We start from the raw sequence: 23,432 nt of genomic DNA, 5'->3' as shown, positions 1-23,432 counted from the left end.
GCTCCCCGCAGGGAGCCTGCTTCTCCCTCTGCCTGTATCTGACTCTCTCCATGTACCTCATGATTAAATAAATAAAATCTTTAAAAAATATATATTTTTTTTGGAGGAGGAAGAAACACAGAACTACTTAAAACCATCTCAGGAACAGGATTTTTATTCCATTATGAGATAATGTACTCTGTAAATTATTTTGTCCTAACTAGAAATGCACAAACAAATCTAAAATTTAATTATGGCATCTGATCAATTCTGTCTACTTTCTCCTTACTTCATTGATTTTATTGTCTTGCTTTTAATTTAATTTTGCCTTTAATTTATACCACCATCTACTTTCATACAGCACAGGATATAAACTGAAAATTGTCAGAATGCACATTAAGGATTTTTAGTGCTACTACAGGAAAGTGCGTAGAAAAAGACCCTAAATAAAAATAAGACAAAACTATGAGTTTGTCTATCAAAACTATCTTGACAATTTCACTTCTGAAGGGGTTTCTCACATGCCAGGTGGAAAGTTATTGACCCAGGGCAAAGGCAACAGTCAATGAGAGCCCTAATGTTTCACAGCCCTGGACAGTTAAAGACCAACTTACAGAGAGTTTGTAAGGTGTGACTTGTCGGTTTTTTTTGTTTTTTTTGTTTTGTTTTGTTTTGTTTTTTCTGCTTGATAGTACAAGAAAAACCCAAAGATTGGGACTTTGTCCTGCATACAAATGAACCCATCTGATTTCTAACCTACAAACTTCAGTCCATCCTACCTTGTCCCAACCTTTCTTGAATCAGCTTAGTTGTTGTTCTCCTGTTTTAATTAATGAGGTATGGAACACTTTGACATATGTTCATTTATTTGTGTGACATTTTTAGCAATTTGATAAGAGTACTTTTTCAAAAGGCCTTTTAAGGGACATTGAGACAAGACAGGGTCCTTGCTCTCAATGAACTTACAGTAAAGTAAGACAGATCAGTCCTGGGAACAATGAAATAGAAATCAATCCAGGCAGGTGACTGAGCAGCTCAGTGATTAAGTGGCTGACTTTGGCTCAGGTCATGATCTCAGGGTCCTGGGATGGAGCTGCGCAATGGGCTCCCCTCTCAGCAGGCAGTTTGCTTTTCCCTTTCTCTCTGTCCCTCCCCCGTTTATTCTCTCTCAAATAAATAAAATCATTAAAAAAAAAAAAGAAATCAATCCAGGATGACTAAAAGCCATGAGGATGCCACAAACCGTAAATATCTTGAGTTAATGTCTCATTCCAGACCTGCTCCTTCTCCGGTTCCCCTCAGTGAGAGATGCTAGATGAAATTATCCTGGATTCATAGCCTTCATTCTCTCCTGCTCTTCCCTTCCCCTCCCCATCCAATCCTTCACAAGTTCCAGGGACTTCAGGAATCCCACCTGTCGGTCTTCTATTTTTCGTCACGTCTACTAAAAGCTTCTCACCTGAATTCTTGCAGCAGCTTCCTGGTAAAATGAATTGCTTCCAGTTGTGCCCATCTTTGAGTATGCTCTACAGGGGCACCTGGCTGGATTAGTCAGGGAAGCTTTCACTCTTGATCTCGGGGTCATGGGTTCAAACCCCATGTTGGGCGTAGAGCTAAAAAAATTCTAATAGAAAGATAATGAAAATACCTTACTTGTTTCCCTCTTGATTTAATGTGCAGATCAGACCAGGTTGTTCTGATTGTTAAAATCCCTTCCTGGTTTCCCATGCCTACCTGGGGTTAACTCTCAAATGCTTATTGAGCTTAACATGCTTATTGAGCTTAAACATGGGAGTGGGAACTGAGGTAAGACACTGCTGCCAATACAAGGCTGCTATTTTATCTAACTGAACTCTAGAAAACAAGGCTCACGTTTTCTCCTTAACATGGCCACTTATGTCCAGGATAAATCTTATGTTTAAAGATTCAGCTTAGGCATCATCTTCAAGAGTTGAGCAAAATACCCATTTTGTTCTCCCAAAGCATGTATGTGTACCTAGCTTGTCATTTACCACGTGTATTAAAATCACTTGCTCTGTTCAACCCCACCATACCCCCAATGAAATCAGAGTTATTTGAAGGCACAGAAGAGGCCTTTTTCAGCTTGTCACATAGTTTTGACTACTAGCCCAGTCTCACTATATTATTCTAATTCTGTGGGAATTATGTATGGGACTGTGGACGGAGAAATCCCTTCTTGTTTAGATGATGAAAGAAGACTCCCTGAAGTTGGAAATAGGTAAATTGGGCCATTTTGGGGAAAGTTATTTTGTTGTTGTTTCTGGGTTTTTGTTTTCTTATTTCCTTGTTTTTTTTCCTTTTTTTTTTCTTTTCCCTCTTTTCCTTTTGGAAGGAGAGTTTTATTCCGTAAACCAAAAGCTCTTCAGAAAACAAATGCAGGAGCTCCAGTGGCGCAATCGGTTAGCGCGCGGTACTTATACAGAAAACAAATGCAAAAAAATACCTTCCTTGCTTGCCTCAGCTTATCCTCCTGGCTGAAGCTCTCTATCCTCCTGCATTTTACTGTCTGACCACAGGAGGGGAGCATTGTCCAAAAGTCCAGGAAAAAGTGTTAACTCCAGGAAAATCCGAAGCTGATGTTAGGCGGTATTTTGTGTCCCTTGGTTTCGTGTTGCTCTTCTGCACACCCATGTGGAAGCAATAATCTAAAGAGAAGCACAGCCTCTTCCACTCTCCTACTATGGTTTCTCACTGTCCTGAGTTTTGCAGCCTTCCCTTTACTTCTGGGAGGCTGAGTTGTCCTTACCCAGGCAGCAAATTCATTTGCAAACACAAAGGCTCAGAGAAACTTAGCGACCAATTACACAGCCTCCAAATATTCCAAACTCGCTCAGACGCCAGACAGAAGGGGTCAAGGCAGTTCATCAGATTCACTCCCTAATTCTCCACCTCTGAAGCAAGCTCTCCCCAGGGAACAGACAAGAGAAGGTATGTTATTGTGTCTAGAGTTTCTCTATGTGAGTGCACTTGAAATTTTTTTTAATAACAATATTATGTTTTAAATATCTTAGCCAAAACATATTATGTTTCTTAAAGGAATTTTTGGAGGGAAAAAAAGAGGGATTTTGTTCTTAAAAAACATTTACCTCCCAAGAAGCATGAAAAACGGCAACAATTTCTTGTTGTTTGCACAAAACATTGGCTAATTGAGCTTTTATTCCACTAGTGGGCCATTCTTAACCATAAAGAGCATTTTGTAAGTCACTGTGTAATCGACCAAGAATCCCTGTTGCTTAGCACTAGGGTCTCCATAGTTGTGTAGGGGCTGCTAAGGGAAAGTGCGGCCTAAAGTTAGCCGGGTGCTCTGATTTTCTTTTATTTTTTTATTTTTTAAGATTTTATTTATTTATTCATGAGAGACAGAGAGAGACAGAGATACAGGCAGAGAAGCAGGCTCCATGCAGGGAGCCCGACGCGGGACTCGATCCAGGGACTCCAGGATCACGCCCTGGGCCAAAGGCAGGCGCTAAACCGCTGAGCCACCCAGGGATCCCCCTGATTTTCTTTTAATTACCGATGACAGTAAAGCAGAGTCACAATCATGTTGGTCTTTTCTCTTTATGACCTATTTATCTTTTTTTCTTGCTGCAAAAGGCATTATGTGTCTGGAAGCCCGACAGACTGGGACCCAGTCTGGTCTCTGCTGCCGGGTATGTGGTATTCAGTAAGTAACGGAACCATCCCAAGCCTCCCTTTTTTATAAAATGGATAATCAAATCATTTGCCCTGTTGGGCTGTTGTCAGAATTACATGAGACCTGTAGCAAGATTAACACAAAAAGTTTTAATGCACGACTGCTATGTAAGGGCTCAGTCATTGGCAAGCTCCATAAATCACATTTTTATTATTTGTTACATTTGAAGTTCATTTGTGAGTGTGGAAGGAAAAAGTACAGGGGATAATACAAGTGCATAAAATATGAAAGAACGGTAGTAGTATGACATGCCAGCCTTCACAGTCCTCTGACTCCCGCCACGCTGACAAAAAAGGAAAACATATGCAGCCAGAATATTGCAATGTTCAGTCAATAAGTAGTGATTTATGTATAGGATCAAGCAGAAGTCTTCCTGCCTGGACAAGAGTTAATAGGCTGTGGAAGGGAGAGCAAGCAAGGAGCTGGGCAAATCCCTGGGAACATACCAAGAATCAGGCCCTGTGGGGAAGCCTGTGCGATGCTCTTGCAGTACCTCCTTGGCACCACAGGGAGGCACTGAAAGGACCCTCAGGGGCCTGATGCATCTCTAGCTCTGCTATCCCTGACCATTTTTCTTTGTGTACATCACAAAAAGAGTTTTTTTAAGATCTAGAAGACATCTTAAACATTTATTCATCTATTTATTCTTTTATTTTTCAACATTTATTGAATAGCTACCATGTAGCAGCCATGCCTGTGTGTAAATGAGAATACTTGCATGACTTGACTATTGGCAGAAGTAATGCATAGCAGAGCCAAGACACGGCCCAGATCATCTGATTCCAAGTTTAGTGAACTTTCCCCCTCAAATATATATATAATTAGTTCATGTAATTAAGGCATTGTATTATACATTATTTAATCCTATATAATATGTACTTAAATTAATACAGTTATCAATATAACTAACATGTAATTAATTATCAATTAAATGAATAGTAATATACAACGGCTGAGCCCCTGCTATGTGTCAGGAATTTTTATGCACTTTTTCATATGTTATATGACCTCTAGAGTGATCTTATGAATCCCAACACTGTTCCCCATTAGCTCTGTGACCTTAACCAAGTTAATGAATGTCTCTAAAGCTCAATTTTCTCATTCATAAAATGGAAATAATGCAACTTACCTGGCAAGGTTATGATTAGGATTAAAGTGAAATAAAATAAAGCATTATTAAGCTACATAAAACACCCCATACACAGAGTGCCTGCCAGGCTCAGTAGCTAGAGCATGCGACTCTTGATCTCAGGGTTGTAAGTTTGAGCCCCACACTGCATGTAGAGATTATGTGAAAAAAAAATTAAATCTTAAAAAAAAAAAGAGAGAGAGGGCAGCCCTGGTGGCTCAGTGGTTTAGTGCCGCCTTCAGTCCAGGGCCTGATCCTGGAGACCTGAGATCGAGTCCCACGTCGGTCTCCCTGCATGGAGCCTGCTTCTCCTTCTTCCTGTGTCTCTGCCTGTCTCCCCTCTCTCTCTCTGTCTCTCATGAATAAATAAATAAAATATTTAAAAAAAAGAGAGAGAGAGAGAGAGAGAGAGAGACATGGGTGGCTCAGCGGTTGAGCCTTGAGCTCAGGGCGTGATCCCGGAGTCCTGGGATCAAGTCCCACAACAGGTTCCCTGCATGGAGCCTGCTTCTCCCTCTGCCTGTGTCTCTGCCCCTCTCTCTGTATGTCTCTCATGAGTAAATAAATAAAATCTTTAAAAAAAAAATTAGTCAGAGGGGCATCATAAGAATAGGAGGCCCCACAGGCATTCAAGCAATTGGGGTTTATATGCCCTCCAGAACTAAGAAGAGGATGGAGGTCTGGGACTTCAAAAGCAAGGAAGACAATTCACAGAAAGATGGAAAAGAGTAAAGGTTCAGTAAACAAATGTTTGCTAGGCCATATAAAAACAGTGGGACATAGAAATAAATGTTAACAAATGTACTTTGCCAAGTCCTCCCCAGTCTACCACTCCTAGTTCATATTGTACTGAACTTATCTGTGATAATCGGTCCCTTTTGGAAAGAGGAAACTCTATCTAAACTCTTGTAGGCAGTTAGAAGGAAAGTCAAAGTTTTTTCCTGAGTCTTCTGTTTCTTAAAAATAATTAGTCCCAGGGGGATCCCTGGGTGGCTCAGTGGTTTAGCGCCTGCCTTTGGCACAGGGCGTAATCCTGGAATCCCGGGATCGAGTCTCACATCAAGTCCCACATTGAGTCCCACATTGAGTCCCACATCGAGTCCCACATTGAGCTCCCTGCATGGAGCCTGCTTCTCTCTCTGCCTCTCTCTCTCTCTCTCTGTGTCTCTCATGAATAAATAAATAAAATATTAAAAAAATAATTAGTCCCAAATAATCCACATGCTGAAGAGACACATTTGAGGTGGGAAATTTTGCTCCCCTCTAACAGTGAGTCTGCAAATGTCTGTTAAATGAGTGACATATATAGACAAGGGGAGAATACAGAATAGAAAGTTAAATTATTGTTTTTACTCTCTTTTTTTGCCTACAATTAATATACTATTAAAAAAACAAAACAAAACCACAGACCCAAGATGGAGTCACTTATGCTAGTCCAGATCACCAAACAGGGGCTTACTACCTACCTAACTACAGTTTCAACCTCTCCCCAGAAGCATAGTCTTAATGCATCAGTCAGGAATTTCCTGGTCAGCAGCACCAATGGGGCAATCTGCCATGTGGGCCTTCTCCATCCCCACCTCCACCCAACAAAGAAAGATGAGGTAATCTGCATGATAAGACTCCCTGCTCTTCCCCCTAAGGGAAAGTGACCTTGCCTGAAACAACCCTTCCTTTCTTTTTGCCAACAACTTCCTTGCCCCACCCTCTTTCCTATAAAAAAAACAAAAACAAAAAAAAACTTCCTTTTAAAAAAAAAAAAAAGATTTTATTTATTTATTCATGAAAGACAGAGAGAGAGAGAGAGAGAGAGAGGCAGAGACATAGGCAGAGGGAGAAGCAGGTTCCATGCAGGGAGCCCGATGTGGGACTTGATCACCAGTCTCTAGGATCATGCCCTGGGCTGAAGGCAGGTGCTCAACCACTGAGCCACCCAGGCATCCCAAACCTTCCTTTTTTAAAAAAAATAAAGATTTTATTTATTCATGAGACACACACAGAGAGGCAGAGACATAGGCAGAGGGAGAAGCAGGCTCCGTGCAGGGAGCCTGACGTGGGACTCAATCCCGGGTCTCCAGGATCACACCCTGGGCTGAAGGCAGGTGCTCAACCACTGAGCCACCCAGGCATCCCCCAAACCTTCCATTTTGTACAACTTTTCAGTACTGCCTGCTACTGGCATGGTGAGATGGTGCCCCATTCATGATTTGCCTTATAAAGCGAATTAGATCTTTAAATTTTCTCACTCGAATTGTTCTTCTTTAGCAATACTAAGATTAAGAGGAAACAGAGCTAACATATTAATTAAAGGTGATAGGATATGGCCCTTCACTATATAAAAGCTTGTATATTCACATTGTTACCTGCAAAGAATCTCTTTGGCTTTCTGCTTCTTTTGAAATATAAAACAAGGTTCTCTTCCCCATTCCCATGATCTCCTTTAACAGAGAGGCCCCCGGCAGCTCTAGAGATAGAAGGATGGGACTAGGGGAGCGAAGGCAATGCTGGCTGGCCCTGTGTGTGGGTAAAACCCACAGCTGCCTGCCCTATTTTTTTTTTTTTTTAAGATTGTATTTATTTATTCATAAGAGACACAGAGACAGAGGCAGAGACAGAGGCAGAGGGAGAAGCAGGCTCCATGCAGGAAGTCTGACGTGGGACTCGATCCCGGGACTCCAGGATCAGGCCCTGGACTGCAGGCCGCGCTAAACCGCTGAGCCACCAGGGCTGCCCAGCTGCCTGCCCTATTACTCCTTCAAACCTCAAACACCTTTTCTGCTGCTTATTTTTCACATGACCTCAAATATTCTCCTGGAGTTAAAAATAAATATTTATTCAGGAAAGTCTCTGGGCATAATGGAAGTGAGTTATCCAGAAAGGCCATATGTTAAAGTATTAGAATCCATTAACAAAAAAACTTTCATTGGATTATCTAGCTGCCCTGTTTTATAACCCTGAGGGAACAAAAACCATCATGAATAATAAAGGAATGTCTCACGAGGGAATAAGGTTTTACAGAGAGATGCAGATGAGAAGAGGTATATGGGGAACTAGGATTAGCCAAGACAACTGCACATGACATAAATGCCACGTGAACAATGGTATGCTGGTAAGCAGGTTCTCGGAAGAGAGGTGAAGCCCTCTTTTATACTCATTACAGATTTCTCAAAGATCAACATTTCTACCATGGCTGATTTCAAGCTACCAATGATAAAATTCCTGAATATTTAACAGTTGGCCTTCAGAGTTGGTACAAGCCAACTCAAGCACATCATTACCAGTAATTTTGCAGGTAACCTCTTGCCAATTTGTTTCCATATGACTGATAAGTGATGTGATTTTTCTTTTTTTTTTCAAGATTTTATTTATTTATTCATGAGAGACACACAGAGAGAGAGGCAGAGACAGGCAGAGGGAGAAGCAGGCCCCATGCAGGGAGCCCGATGTGGGACTTAATCCTGGGGCTCCAGGATCACACCCTGGGCCTAAGGCGGCGCTAAACCGCTGAGCCACCTGGGCTGCCCTGATATGATTTTTCAAAGTAGGTATGTGTTTATCCCTATAAAGTACAATGTGCTCTGTACTCTACCCAAGTAGCAGTGCTTGATGAGGAATTAACAGAGTTACGATAGTTACCACAAAACAGTACATGTAAAAACTGGTGACCTTTAAATCAAGTCTGTAGTTTGTACTATACCAATGGTAATTTCCTGGTTTCGCCATGGTATTGTAGTTTTAGAAGTTGTTACCATAGGGGTGACTAGGTGGCTCAGTCGGTTGGGTGGCTGGCTCCTGGTTTTGGCTCAGGTCATGATCTCTGGGTCCTGGGATCGAGCCCTGCATTGCGCTCCATGCTCAGTGGAGCTTAAGGATTCTCTGCTTAAGGATTCTCTCTCACCCTCTCCCATATCCCCTCTCACTGCTCATGTACTCTCACTCTCTCTCTCTCTCAAATAAATAAATAAATCTTAAAAAAAAAAAAAAAAAGACTGTTTACCATAGGAAGAAGCTGCATGGGACTCTGAACAATTTTCAAACTTAAAATTTATAATTTTTCTAAAGATGTTTATTTATTCATAGAGACAGAGAGAGAGAGAGAGAGGCAGAGACACAGGCAGAGGGAGAAGCAGGCTCCACACAGGGAGCCCGACGTGGGACTTGATCCAGGGTCTCCAGGATCACACCCCGGGCTTCAGGTAGCGCTAAACCGCTGTGCCATCGGAGCTGCCCAAATTTATAATTTTTTTAAGTTGGGGGAAAAAAACCCTCAAACAATATAGGAAAATAGAAAAATGACAGTAAAATTTAACCCCAAATTGTACCGCATAGAAATTATCATCATTATCAGTAGGTAGACATCATCCTAGACATCTTTCTGTGTAGATATATAGGTGTATGGGTAAAGGTTGAGTTTATTTTTAGGGAAATCGAGTTCTATCATAGATCCTATTTTTAGATACCTGTAAACAATTATATTTGAATTTAACAAAAAAACCTGATGTTAAACAGTAAGAATTAGTGAACTTGACTTAACATGATGAGCACTTAGTAATGTATCAAATTGTTGAATCACTGTATTGTACACTTAAAACTAATGTAACACTGTATATTAAATATACTGAAATGTTATTTATTTATTTTTTAAAGATTTTACCTATTCATTTGAGAGTGAGAGAGAGCACAAGCAGGGGGAGGGGCAGAGGGAGAGGGAGAAACAGACTCCCCACTGAGCAGGGAGCCCAATATGGGGCTTGATTCCAAGACTCTGGGATCATGACCTGAACCAAAGGCAGACACTTAACTAAGCCACCCAGGTGCCCCAAGTATACTGAAATTTTAAAAACAAATAAATTTTTACAAATCAGTAAACTTGAAATAAGTTTGCTGTTGACACACACACACACACACACACACACACACACACAGAATGTAGTATCATATTTCTTAAATGACCAGAGCCTGCGGGACCATTTCTTAGGCCTTAAAATTAAGGCCCCTAAAATTACAAGTTAAGTTCTATTTCCTGTTCTCAAAGATAATACCACTAAGAAAGGAAGCATCAGGAGAGCCAGCCCACTAAGGTTTCAGAAAAGAATGCAAAAAAACACTGAGCATTAATTCATCCTTCAAAACATCTTAGAATCTTGACTGACAACTTTTTTTTTTCTGTATTTAACTCTTTGCTTTCTTTCATAGCTAAAGGTTTTTGTCTGTTTGTTTACTTATTTGTGAGAGAGAGCACAAGGGAGGAGAGCAGAGAGAGGGAGAAGCAGACACCCCACTGAGCAGGGAGCCTCAGCTCTATCCCAGGACCCTGAGATCATGACCTGAACTAAAGGTAGACACTTAAACTGAGCCACCCAGGCACCCCTCATAGTTAAAGCTTTTAACTGTACTGTCCACTATATAGCTCCTAAGGCTACCAGTGCTGTAATACAATATTAATGAAAAATAACGAAAAATATTTAGTATTCGTGGTTTGTCACAGAATTCACTTTGCTTCATATTTCAATGAAATAATAAAATCAGGGATGCCCGAGTGGCTCAGTGGTTAAACTCCTGCCTTTGGCCCAGGGTGTGATCCTGGAGTCCTGGGATCGAGTCCCACGTCAGGCTCCCTGCATCGAGCCTGCTTCTCCCTCTGCCTGTGTCTCTGCTTCTCCCTGTGTGTCTCTCATAAATAAAATAAAATCTTAAAATAAATAAATAAATAAATAAATAAATAAAATAATAAATAAAATCATCTTACAGATGGAGCAAACTTTATCATTTTAAAAGCTCTGTACACTTTTTTTCTTTAAAGTAGACTCCATGCCCAGCATGGAGCCCAACACAGGGCTTGAACTCATGACCCTGAGATCGAGACCTGAACTGAGATTAAGAATTGAATGTTTAACCAACTGAGCCACCCAGGTGCCCCAGTTCTGCATACTTTTTACCTCCTCAGAATGTCATAGCTACACCATACAGGAGTCCGGCCTGATATTTCACCACCATTTTACAAGTAGTAAGAGTGAAGCTCACAGAAGGTGAGCAACTTGCCTATAATCATAGGAGTAAGTGGAAGGGCCATAGAGTTTTACAGATTTTTGGACTTTCGCCCTTTCTATCACATGTTAATAGAGGCTTAGTATGGGGTACCTGGGTGGCACAGTTGGTTTAAGCTGCTGACCCTTGGTTTTGGCCCAGGTTGTGATCCCAGGGTCATAAGATTGAGTCTTGGGTTGGGCTCTGCACTCAGTGAGGAGTCTGCTTAGAAGTCTTTCTCTCTCTCCCTCTGCCCCCTACTAAAATAAATAAATTTTTACAATAAAAGAGAGACTTAATATGACTTTAGGACCTTTTAAGACCCCAAAATGGGTTTAATACAGCTTGTAATATATCAAGAAATTAAACAACAACAAAAAAGAAATTAAACATAAACCGAATTGAAATTTTTTAACTTCCCCAAAAGAAAAATATTTCAAATTTACTAAAAGGCAGTAGAGGGCAGCCCCGGTGGCCCAGCAGTTTAGTGCCACCTTCAGCCCAGGGCGTGATCCTGGAGACCCAGGATCGAGTCCCATGTCAGGCTCCCTACATGGAGCCTGTTTCTCTCTCTGCCTGTGTCTCTGCCTCTCTCTCTGTGTCTCTCATGAATAAATAAATAAAATCTTAAAAAAAATAAAAGGCAGTAGGATAAAAAATCATATTAGTATATAAAAATCATATTAGTATATAAGAAATCATATAAGATTCTGTCTTATAGAGTAGGATCCAAGGAAATGGAACAGGGGACAAATAGGTTTTTTAAATTTTGCATAAGGAAAATAATAATAATGGATAATATTTTAGAGATATCATGGCACTGTGCTAAGTATTTATTTGTACTTTCTAGTACTTACTGATCCACTGACGTAGATATGATTATTATCCCAGTTTTGCTAACAAATAAACTAAGGTTTGAAGAGATCAAACAAGTAGGCAGTAACAAAAGAGAAGCAAAATAAAGGATCTGGGATTTGAGCCCATGTTTGTCTGATGCAAAATCCTGCATTTTTAACCAGAATGGGGCTATATTATACTCTGTGGAGAAGAGAGGGAGACTAAACAAACAATCAAAACCCAAGACTAATTAGAGTACAAGTGAAAAAGAAGGAAAGTTGACCTCTGGGATTGTCTTATATTCTCTGCCTCTTTGTCCTATTCCTTCCCCTCTCCAGTGACCCAAAGCCACTGGATTCTATTTTTTCTCATCCCTATCTAAAGTTGCCATCTAAAAAGTGTCTGGATCTCGTTTAAGAGAAAGGATGAGTGACTCTTGACAGCTTTGAAAGTTGTTGCTTCTGGAGCTTTAGGTCAAACATTTAGTTCATTCTTTGGAGGCTTAAATTGCTTAGATTCGGGACCTAGAGATTTGGGATAGAAAAGAACAATTCTAAAAAATATAGTATCTAGTCAGTTTATTTTTTATGAATCCCAGGACAATTAAATGGAGGAGCAACAGTCTTGTAAACAACGGTGCTAGGACAACTGGGTATGTATATATAAAAGAATTAATGGGGGGGTATCTGGATGACTCAGTCAGTTAAATGTCTAACTCTTGCTTTTGGCTCAGGTCATGATCTCAGGGTTGTGAGATTGAGCGCCGTGTTGGGCTCTGTGCTGGGCATGGAGTTTGCTTCAGATTCTCTCTCTCCATCCCCCTCTACCTGCCCTTTCTCTCACTCTCTCTCTCTCTCCATCTCCCCTGGCCCCCCAAAAAAGAATGAATGTGGACTCTTACTTCACACCATAAGTAAAAATTAATTCAGAATGTATCATTGACCTAAAATTAATTCAGAATATATCATTGACCTAATTCAGAATGTATCATTGTCAGAACTAAAACTATGAAACTCTAAGCAGAAAGGTTTAAATCTTCATACTTTTGGATTAGGCACTGAAATATGGCACCGATATGGGTATGGCACCAAAAGCATAAGCAACAACAGCAAAAAATAGTTAAACTGGAGATGATCAAAATTTTAAAAATTTGTGCCTCAAAAGATACTCACAAGAAAGTGAAAAGACAACCCATAGAATAAAAGGAATTTTGGAAACTCATATACCTGATAAGGGACATGTATCTAAAATATATAAAGAAATCGTCCAACTCAGTAATAAAAAGCAATAACTCAATTAAAAAGTTAACAAAAGATCTAAATAGTTCACTAACAAAGATATATACATGGCCAATAAGAACACAAAAATATGCTCATCATCATTAGACATCCGGGAAATATAAATCACAATGAGATGCCACTTTTTACCTAGTATGATAATTTTGACCAAAAAGAAAGATAACAAGAACTATTGGCAAGAATGTGAAGAAATTGGAGCTTTTTTATACTCCTGGTGGAAATGTAAATTGGTATAGCCATTTTGGAAAACAGTGTGCAGTTCCTCAAATGGTTAAACATACAGTTACCATATTACCTAATGATTGGCATATACCCAAGAGAATAGATAACTTGTTCACACAAATATATACATATGAATATTCATAGTAGGATTATTAATAATAGCCAAAAAGTAGATCTACCCAAATATCTAGCAACCGATGAATAGATAAATAAAATGTGGTATAACTATACATGGGAGTACTATTTGGCAATAATGAAGTAGTAAATACATGCTAAAATGTGGATGGACCTTGTGAACATTAAGCTAAGTGAAAGAAGCCCATCATAAAGGGCTAAATATTTTATAATTCCATTTATATAAGAAGTCCAGAATAGGCAAATCTATAGAGATGATAAATAGATTAGTGGTCGGTCACCTAGGACTGGGTGGGATGGAAGGTTGGAAGATGAATGGCTAAGAGACAATGAGTTCTTTCTTTTTTTTTTTTTTAAGATTTTATTTTTTATTTTTTATTTTTTTAAGATTTTATTTATTTGTTCATGGGAGACACACACACACAGAGAGATTCAGAGACACAGGCAGAGGGACAAGAAGGCTCCATGCAGGGAGCCTGACATGGGACTCGATCCAGGGTCTCCAGGATCACACCCTGGGCTGCAGGCGGCGCTAAACTGCTGCGCCACCGGGGCTGCCCTGAGTTCTTTCTTTTTTCTTATACTTTATTTACTTATTTGAGAGAGAGAGAGAAAAAACAAGTAGAGGAGGGGCAAAGAGAAAGGGAGAGAGAGAGAGAGAGCATCCCAAGCACCTGAGATCACAACCTGAGCTGAAATCAAGAGTCAGACTTTTTTTTTAAGATTTTATTTATTTATTCATGAGAGACAGAGAGAGAGCCAGAGACACAGGCAGAGGGAGAAGCAGGCTCCATGTAGGATGCAGGGAGCCTGACATGGGACTCGATTGGGGTCTCCAGGATCACGACCTGGACTGAAGGCAGCACTAAACCCCTGAGCCACCCGAGCTACCCAAGAGTCAGACTCTTAACTAACTGAGACACCCAAGCACCCTGAGGCAAAGAGTTTCTTTTGGGGTAATAAAAATACTCTAAAATTGTTATGGTGATGGATGCAGTACTCTGTGAATAAACTAAGAACCATTGAGGTGTACATTTCAAAAGTGTGAATTATATCTCAATAAGGCTACGTAAATATGGCAATGCAGCTGGTAGAAATATAAATTAAGACCATGATAAGATGTCATTATGTACCTATTAGGTCAGTTAAAGTGAAAAATAGTGATAATACCAAATACCATAAGGGTATGAAGAAATGGGATCTTCATCTGATGCTAATAAGTATGTAAAGTGCATAGCCACTCTGGAAAAGAGTTTGGCACTTTCTTAAAAATGTACATGCACTTACCATACAACCAACAGCCACCTTCCTGGGCATTTACCCCAGAGAAAGGAAAACTTATATCCACATGAATTTTGTACCTTATTGTTCACAGCAGCTTTATCTATAATTTCCCAAAACTGAAAGTCCTTTCAAAAGGACAATTTGTGTACACAAACTGTGGTACAACTATACTATAGCATATTGCTCAACCATGAACAGGGGATCTCAAGGGCATTGAGCTGACTGAAAATGGCCAATCTCAAAAGGCACCTACTGTGTGAGTCTATTTCTTTTTAAAGATTTTATTTATTCATGAGAGACACAGAGAGGCAGAGACATAGGCAGAGGGAGAAGCAGACTTCCTATGGGGAGCCCAAGGTGGGACTTAATCCCAGGACCCCGGTTTCACAACCTGAGCCAAAGGCAGATGCTCAACCACTGAGCCACCCAGGTGTTCCTATATGAATCTATTTACATAGCATTCTCAAAATGTCAAAATTACAGAGATGGGGAACAGATTAATAGTTGCCAGGGATTAGGAATGGTGGATCGAGAGGGATGGATGTGAAAATGAAAGAATAGCATGAGGAAAACCTTTGTGGTGATGGGATAGTTCTGTATCTTGAGTTGGGGAGTCATTACACCAACCCAATAGGTAACAAATTACATAGAGCTGTACTTTGTGCTTATGTCATTTTTGTGATTTTGATATTATGCTATAGTTAGACAAGATAAAAATCACTGGAGAGGGGATCCCTGGGTGGTTCAGCGGTTTAGCACCTGCCTTGGGCCCAGGGCATGATCCTGGAGTCCCAGGATCAAGTCCCACATAGGGCTCCCTGCATGGAGCCTGCTTCTCCCTCTGCCTGTGTCTCTGCCTCTCCCTCTCCCTCTTCCTCTCTCTCTCTCTGTGTCCCTCATGAATAAATTTTTTACAAAAATCATTGGAGAAAACTGGATAAGGCATACACAGGAACCTATCTATACTATCTTTGCAACTTACTGTGGATCTCTAATTATTACAGAATAAGAAGTTAAATATAGGATTCCCTGGGTGGCTCAATGGTTGAGCTTCTGCCTTTGGCTCAGGGCATGATCCCGGAGTCCTGGGATCAAGTCCCACATCGGGCTCCCTGCATGGAGCCTGCTTCTCCCTTTGCCTATGTCTCTGCCTCTCTCTCTGTGTCTCTCATAAATAAATGAATAAAATCTTAAAAAAAAAGAAGTTAAATATATACATGTATGTATGCCTGTGTGTGCATATATCTCGCAATATACATAAATGCATTGCCATAGATACATATATTTATATATGATGATGGTGGACACTCAAAACTCATAACCGATTTATTTAGGGTGTATGTATAAATGTATAAAAATATAAGAAAATTCATTAAAATTAAACATATTGCTCCTCACTCCTCTCAGATAACACTCAAGATAAGAACCAAGAGAAATGAGTTATCCTCTGAAGAAGTTTTAGGATCTTACATGCCTGGTCTGCACTGAAGATGTGTGCAAATAAATGGTAAACATGACTATGCTTCCTAAATTTTGCCAGCTTCTAAATACTCATCATAGTCTACGGCCATACCACCCTGAACGCGCCCGATCTCGTCTAAATATTCATCATAATTGTGGATTTTAGTTTCAAAAGATATCTAAATCATAGCTCCAGTCTCCTAGTCTAAAGGAAATGCTATGTTGCCGGAGCCATGACCTCATTTCCTTCCATAGCAGTTTCTCCCTTACGGCTCTTGTCCATGTAAAATCCCCTCCTCATACACACTATCGAGTAGCTGGTTCCCAGCCTTGGAGTAAATTCAAAACTTGTGGTTCAGAACATGCCAGCAACTGCCAGAAGGGTCCTAATCTTTCAGTTCTTGGACCATTGTGAGAAAGGGTTTGTAGCCAAGATAATCAGAGACTGACTGCACTTCTCAACACAAATCAGACAGCCAGGATGAAGGGCGTCCCCTCGGGCCTGGCTCAGGTTTTCCTCCAAACAGACTGCTTTCACTAGGTCTCAGCTGCGTGAACCTCATCCCTCATTGGTCATTTCTCTCCCCGGCAGGAGTGGGACAAAACTGTGCAAACATGGTGGTCAGAGACAAACCAGTACTCTGTCTCTCAGGCCCTGGGGCCCACCAGTCCAGGATGGACTCAAGAGGGAAGCCCTCACTGGACTGGAACCCACCTACCCACACTTTGAACCCACCACCCAGACTTCCTGTTTCACTTCACACTGTCTAGGTATTTTCTCATTTCCCGGAAGGACTCAGACAATGCACAGCACAATCCAGTTACTAATGTTAGCATTACTACTGACATCACCTTTTCACAAAACCTCACTATGTTCCACGAATTTATATACAGCATTAAATTTAATCATGACAACAACCATAAAATTTAGGTTCAATCATTGTCCCCATTTTCCAAACAAACTAAAACATCAGCAACAACAACAGAGATCTATATGTTTCTGAAGCCCTTGTTTTTAATGTTGCCACCATATGATCTCCCCACTGTACTGAAGAGCTTGCATTTCCCTGGTCCATGTTGTGACCACAAGACACCTGGGCTTGAACCCAGCTAAGTGACTCTCTTGCTAAATAGCGCTTGCATGGCACATAGCCATCTGAGCTTCATTTGCTGATTTGTGAAAATGGAGAATGAAAATAAGGCCTGTTTCACTAAACTGTTGTGCGAATTAAATAAGATAATGAAGCATTCAAAATATTCAGCATGATACCTGACAAACAATGGACCCCAATGAATGTCTGTTAAATGAATTAAGAAATAAGCCTGTAGAAATTACCGCATGAATAGGGGACAGAAGAGACTCAGAAAATGCCAAGGACTAACAGGAGATCAGGAGTATTTGGCTGTGTGGTGCAGCTGGAGACATTTGGAAAAGAAAGCCCCATGGCTGTCTCCCAATTCGGCTGGCTGTTCTGTCTGTAGGAGTTCAGTGCTAATGAGGCCACACCTTGTGAGCAGTTCATTTGATTTGATTCCATAGGCCCCAATAACATCTTTAAGGCAGCCATTCAAAACATTGTTTTTGAGAGGGACTAATCCAAAAATACTCAGATCTGAAAAGCTCTCTCTCTACTGTAGGAAAGGGATAATTTCCTACAGAAAGCAAAAATCATAGGAGAACTCTGAGCTCCTATGGCCAGTGCTGGGCCCAGTGTTTCCTTAGCAGGTCTGGGACTTTGAGATTTCACCTACTAATAAAGATTTTTTTTTTTTAATTTTTAAGGAATCTCTACACTCTCCATAAGGCTCAATCTCACAGCCCCAAGATCAAGTCATATGGTCCACTAACTGAGCCAGCCAAGCACCCTGAGATTTTAACTACTAATACAATAGGGGTGAAAATAGGGAGAAACTTCACAAAAGCATTTTATAAAGTAAAGGATATTTTAAGCCAAAGAATAGAAAGAACTTATCTCCATTTTTTAAGTCATACAAAATTTGATTAACATGCATCACATTGATCTTATTTTTCTTATTTTACCTCTGTTACGGAACTAACCCCAATATATGGTCTGGTGTTTGGGAATGTCTGCAGTATATTATTTTGTTTCATAAAAACCCAGAAACAAAGTTATTATTTTCAGTTTATAGATGAAGAAACCAAGGTATACATAAAAAATTTCCCAAGACCTAATATATTAGACTGAGTGGGTGGGCTCAGACCCAAAACATTCAGAAATAAGAAGTTCTCATGACATAGTGCCAGCAACCTATGAGGTGCTAAATAATTTGTAAAAACCTGGGTGCCTGGGGGACTCAGTGGTTGAGCTTCTGCTTTTGGCTTGGGTTGAGGTCCCAGGGTCCTGGGATGGGGTCCTGCATCCCCACAGGAAGTCTGCTTCTCTCTCTGTCTATATCTCTACCTCTCTATGTATCTCTCATAAATAAATTTTTTTTAAAAAATTTTAAAATGTGTAAAAGCTTAGTCATAGCAAATTTTAATCTCCAGTGATATAACTATAGATACATTTTAAAAATTGAAATTTTCATCAGTTATATTTGGGGTTTTCCACTCCCCCAAAACCCAAATTACATATCTAGATACACCTGAAAGTATGGCTACTGATTTGTTATAAGGATAATATTTTATTTTATTTTATTTATTTTATTTTATTTTAAGATTTTATTTATTCATGATAGAGAGAGAGAGGCAGAGACACAGGCAGAGGGAGAAGCAGGCTCCATGCAGGAAGCCTGATGTGGGACTCGATCCCGGGTCCCCAGGATCACACCTCAAGCCAAAGGTGGCGCTAAACCACTGAGCCACTGGGGCTGCCCAAGGATAATATTTTAATGTATATATATGGTACATGTGTATATCTATTCTCTCAAATTCTCTTGAATATATAAATTATATATATATATATATTTTTTTTTTTTTTCTCTAAAATTAAGAGACCATAGTTTACCATTCTTTCTCTGGTTTCCTTCATTGTTCCTCCTTTTTTTTTTTTTAATTTTTTTTTAATTTATTTATGATAGTCACACAGAGAGAGAGAGAGAGAGGCAGAGACACAGGCAGAGGGAGAAGCAGGCTGCATGCACCGGGAGCCGACACGGGACTCGATCCCGGGTCTCCAGGATCGCGCCCTGGACCAAAGGCAGGCGCCAAACTGCTGTGCCACCCAGGGATCCCCATTGCTTCTCCTTCTTTTCTCATGTCTAACACATACTCCACGACACTCTTAGTTCTACCCAATGCCCTGAACTTCCACACTCTGTATACTACAGTAGAAAGAGCTGGAGGAGGTGAAGTTTTTGTATGTTTTTAGAAGCAAGTTGATAATGAAAATATCTTGGAAACTCAGCTAATTGAAAGTCATACTTTACTGTAAGGTCCCAATATCATGATGAGAGTACTTCCTCCTGCTGGCTCTACCCACTCAGACTTCTTAGCTCCTGAGACTTCAGAATTATTGCCCTTTGGAGCCACCACTTTATTTTTTTTTTTTAAGATTTTATTTATTTATTTATTTATTTATTTATTTATTTATTTATTTATTTATTTATTTAAGACAAAGAGAGAGAGAGAGAAGCAGAGACACAGGCAGAGGGAGAAACAGGCTCTATGCAGGGAGCCTGATGCAGGACTCGATCCTGGGACTCCAGGATCACACCCTGGGCTAAATGCAGCACTAAACCAATGAGCCACTCAGGGATCCCCTGGAGCCACCACTTTAGAGCAATGCCTGATGTTACCATAATTGCTGCAAAGAATTTTTTTTTTTTTTTTTTTTGAGAGACAGAGCACCAGTAGGTGAGAGAAGGAGCAGAGACAGGGAGAGAGAATCCCAAGCAGGCTCTGAGCTCACTGTGGAGCACAATGTGGGGGTCGAGTTCACAAACTCAAGACCATGACCCCAGCCAAAATCAAGAGTTGGACGCTTAACCAACTGAGCCACCCAGAAGCCCTGTAGAGATTATTTTTTGATGGATTAGATGCCCTGCATGCAAACCCTTGTTCTCACAGCACACATCTGGGTGAACCAGCTTACAATCAACCCCACTCTTGGGAATAACCAGGGGTAGAATTTGCAAATGCAAGTCCCACAGAGTTCTGTTCTTCAGGGTGTCAGTATGATATGGGAAACAAAGGCAAAGGAAAGAATTAAATTCCCTTACTATTTACAGCCCACTGACAAGTCCTTGAAATAGGCAGTGACTTTCCCCTGGGCGTTCAGCTGCCTCAATGTTAACACGTTGTTAAGGGCAAAAGGCAATCTTAGCCTGACCACCTAGGATCCTGTAAGTCTACTTTAACATATAAATCCCTGGGCAGCCCCAGTGGCTCAGTGGTTTGGTACCACCTTCAGCCCAGGGTGTGATCCTGGAGACCCGGGATCGAGTCCCACGTCGAGCTCCCTGCATGGAGCCTGCTTCTCCCTCTGCATGTGTCTCTGCCTCTCTCTATGTGTCTCTCATGAATAAATAAATAAATCTTTAAAAAAATAATAACATATAAATTCCTTTGGAAACTTTCTTTATCTCTACCCTGCCCACCCCAAGATCCATGTTAGCAATCATCCTCCAAACAAATGGCCCAGTGATAAACATCTGAGGGGGCTCCTGACTGAGGGGGCTCCTGATTGTTGCAATTTCCAGGATCAGGCCCTGGGCCAAAGGCGGCACTAAACCGCTGAGCCACCGGGCTGCCCTAAAACCACCTTTTTGCACTGAAGACATCTCAAGAAGTCTTTCTTGGCTGTCAGCTCCAAACCCCAACATCTTTCCTACAACAAGTATGTGTACCCTTCTGCTTCCTGACACCAAACAACAGTTACAGCAGTAGAAGCAGCAGCAAACACTTTATATTCCAATTCATTAGATGTCTCTTTTTTTTTTTTTTTAAGATTTTATTTATTTATTCATGAGAGACACACACACACACAGAGAGAGAGAGAGAGAGAGAGAGAGGCAGAGACACAGGCCGAGGCGAGGCAGGCTCCATGCAGGGAACCCGACGCAGGACTCGATCCCAGGACTCCAGGATCACACTGTGGGCCAAAGGCAGGCGCTAACTGCTGAGCCACCCAGGGATCCCCTGGTGTTTCTTTTTTTAAAGATTTTATTTTATTTATTTATTCATGAAAGACCCACAGAGAGAGGCAGAGACACAGGGAGAGGGAGAAGCAGGCTCCCTGCAGGGAGACCAATGTGGGACTCGAGGACCATGCCCCAGGCCAAAGGCAGGCACTAAACCGTGGAGCCACCCAGGGAGCCCCCCAACTTAATAGGTTAATGCTGGATTATGTTTTCATATAGGCATGTTCTGAACCTTTATCTTACTGTTGACTAGGAATATGCCAGATATGCTGAATATATTCAGTGAAAGAACCCTTTTTTTTCTTTTTTTTTTTTTTTTTTACAGGGCTCAGGGAGGGAACTAAATAAAAAATATTCTATACTCTTCTGGGAGAACGTGGCTTGGGCAATCATGCTCAAGGATCGATGTGCTAAACCATTATAGTTTATGAGACCTTTTCAATGAGTAAAATTCTTACTAACTTTGTACCTAGAGTAAAAAGATAAATTGCAGATGTCTTTATTCTCCCAAGCTTATGATTTCAGGACTTGGGCCTGAAATATTGTATAATTTTTCTCCTTTCCAGGACCCAAAGCCACCTCCCTCCATAAATCTATCCTCAGCTTGTTGTGCCCAAGATTGTGAATCCGAGAAACCACCAAGGAGCCGACACCGATGCAAGCACACGAGGGTTTATTAGCAAGCTCGAACTTGGGTCCAAGTGTACCCAACACAGAGGAGCAAGGACTCGGACCCCAAGGGGGGCTTCAGCTGGGTTTTATGGGCTGGTCTAGGGGACCTCCAGAAGTGGGGGAGGAATTTCTCAAGCTCTGTTTACATTCTGATATGGGGCTTTCAAGGGCGTTGAGCTCTGTTCTCATTCTAATATGGGGCAGGTTTTTTTTCCTGTAACTGAAGTGAAGTAAAGTTCAGCTCTTATTCACAGGGGCCTGGGATGGCTGTACTTGTGCTAACGCTGAACTTAAGGTGGAATGGCCTTAATTTTCTCAGCCTCCACAAGCTCTAATTATAAAAGTAAGAGGTTTTGGGGTTTGGTTTTTTTTTTGTTTTTTTTTTAGGACTTTATTATTCACAGGAGACAGAGTGAGAGAGGCATCGACACAGGTAGAGGAAGAAGTAAGAAGCAGGCTCCATGCAGGGAGCCTGATGTGGGACTTGATCCCAGGACTCCGGGATCATGACCTGAGCCACCCAGGCGTCCCAAAAGTGAGAGTTTAATAAAAGCTCAAAATGTGCCAATAAGCAAGCTACATACGATATTTCATTTAATCCTCTAGTCAATCAAATAAATATAATTATTGTCCCCATTCACAAAGGATCTAAATCTTACTAGGTTAACGCATTTTTCAAGATCACTTGGATAATTATTGGAAGCAAGGTACACTGTCTACAGAGCCAGTGTCTTTCGGCAGCTGCTGCTTCTCTGCTGTTTCAGTCTGAGCACCTCCACGGATGTACCTCCTGATACCTTATCAAACCTGACCTTGTAAAAAACCTGCACATTACTCTCCATTTCTGCAGCCCCCAGTGCCTGAAAATTGTGTTGGATGTTTCATTCACTTTTTTTTTTTGAAGAGACAGAAAATTGTCAGAAGGATCAAGACATCCACAAAGAGGCAAAGGGGACTGACTGGACGTCCCACTCCAGACAAAAACTGTGTCCATCTCATTCCTTTGTGAACTGCTCCACACTTGAGGGATCTTCAGGGAACACAAAAGACTTGTGAAAAGAGAAGTCCAGCTGACTGATAAAAAAGCCTTCTCTGTGTCCCTTCCCTTGCACTTGGACCCTAGTGAATACCATTTGTTTAAATAATGATCAGAACATAATAGATATGATGAGGTTGCCAAGAGCCTGTCCATTCAACTCTGCTTGACTAAGGGGGAAAAAAGAAAGAAAAAGAAAGAATGAAAAAAACCCACTCTGACGTGGCCATGACATGCTTCATTGGGCTCACATTTCTCCAAAATGAAGTTTAAACTGGAATCCCAAGAGCTATCAGTTCTAAGGAATAAAGAAGCTGGCAGACAGACAGGACCTCCTCCCCCTCTCCAAACAAAACAAAACAACCCGAGTGGGTTAGAGAGGACTGGTGACTACTTAGGAGCAATTACCGGAGCAGTAGACCTTTGTGACATTCCCTTCCCATTATTCCCTGCAGCTGGGAGTCTGGTAGTAATGGGTGATGGGTTCTGCACTGGAAGAAGGTACCTTAACCTTCCAAGGGTAAGGAATAGGAC

General features: G+C 41.0%; 1 long non-coding RNA gene across 1 annotated transcript; it reads left to right on the top strand.

Moving 5' to 3' along the window:
- The first annotated feature begins 2,746 nt into the window (after positions 1–2,746).
- LOC106557870 lies at positions 2,747–22,060 on the top strand. The gene is made up of 3 exons (XR_005354988.1): positions 2,747–2,928; positions 16,034–16,133; positions 21,757–22,060. It is a non-coding gene; the product is annotated as an uncharacterized LOC106557870 (long non-coding RNA).
- The last annotated feature ends 1,372 nt before the right edge of the window (positions 22,061–23,432 follow it).

The sequence above is a fragment of the Canis lupus genome, chromosome 2, assembly GCF_011100685.1.
Source record: "Canis lupus familiaris isolate Mischka breed German Shepherd chromosome 2, alternate assembly UU_Cfam_GSD_1.0, whole genome shotgun sequence".
NCBI classification, from domain to species: Eukaryota; Metazoa; Chordata; class Mammalia; order Carnivora; family Canidae; genus Canis; species Canis lupus.
The sequence above is the reverse complement of the archived record's forward strand: the minus strand, read 5'-3'. Positions and strand labels throughout refer to the sequence as shown.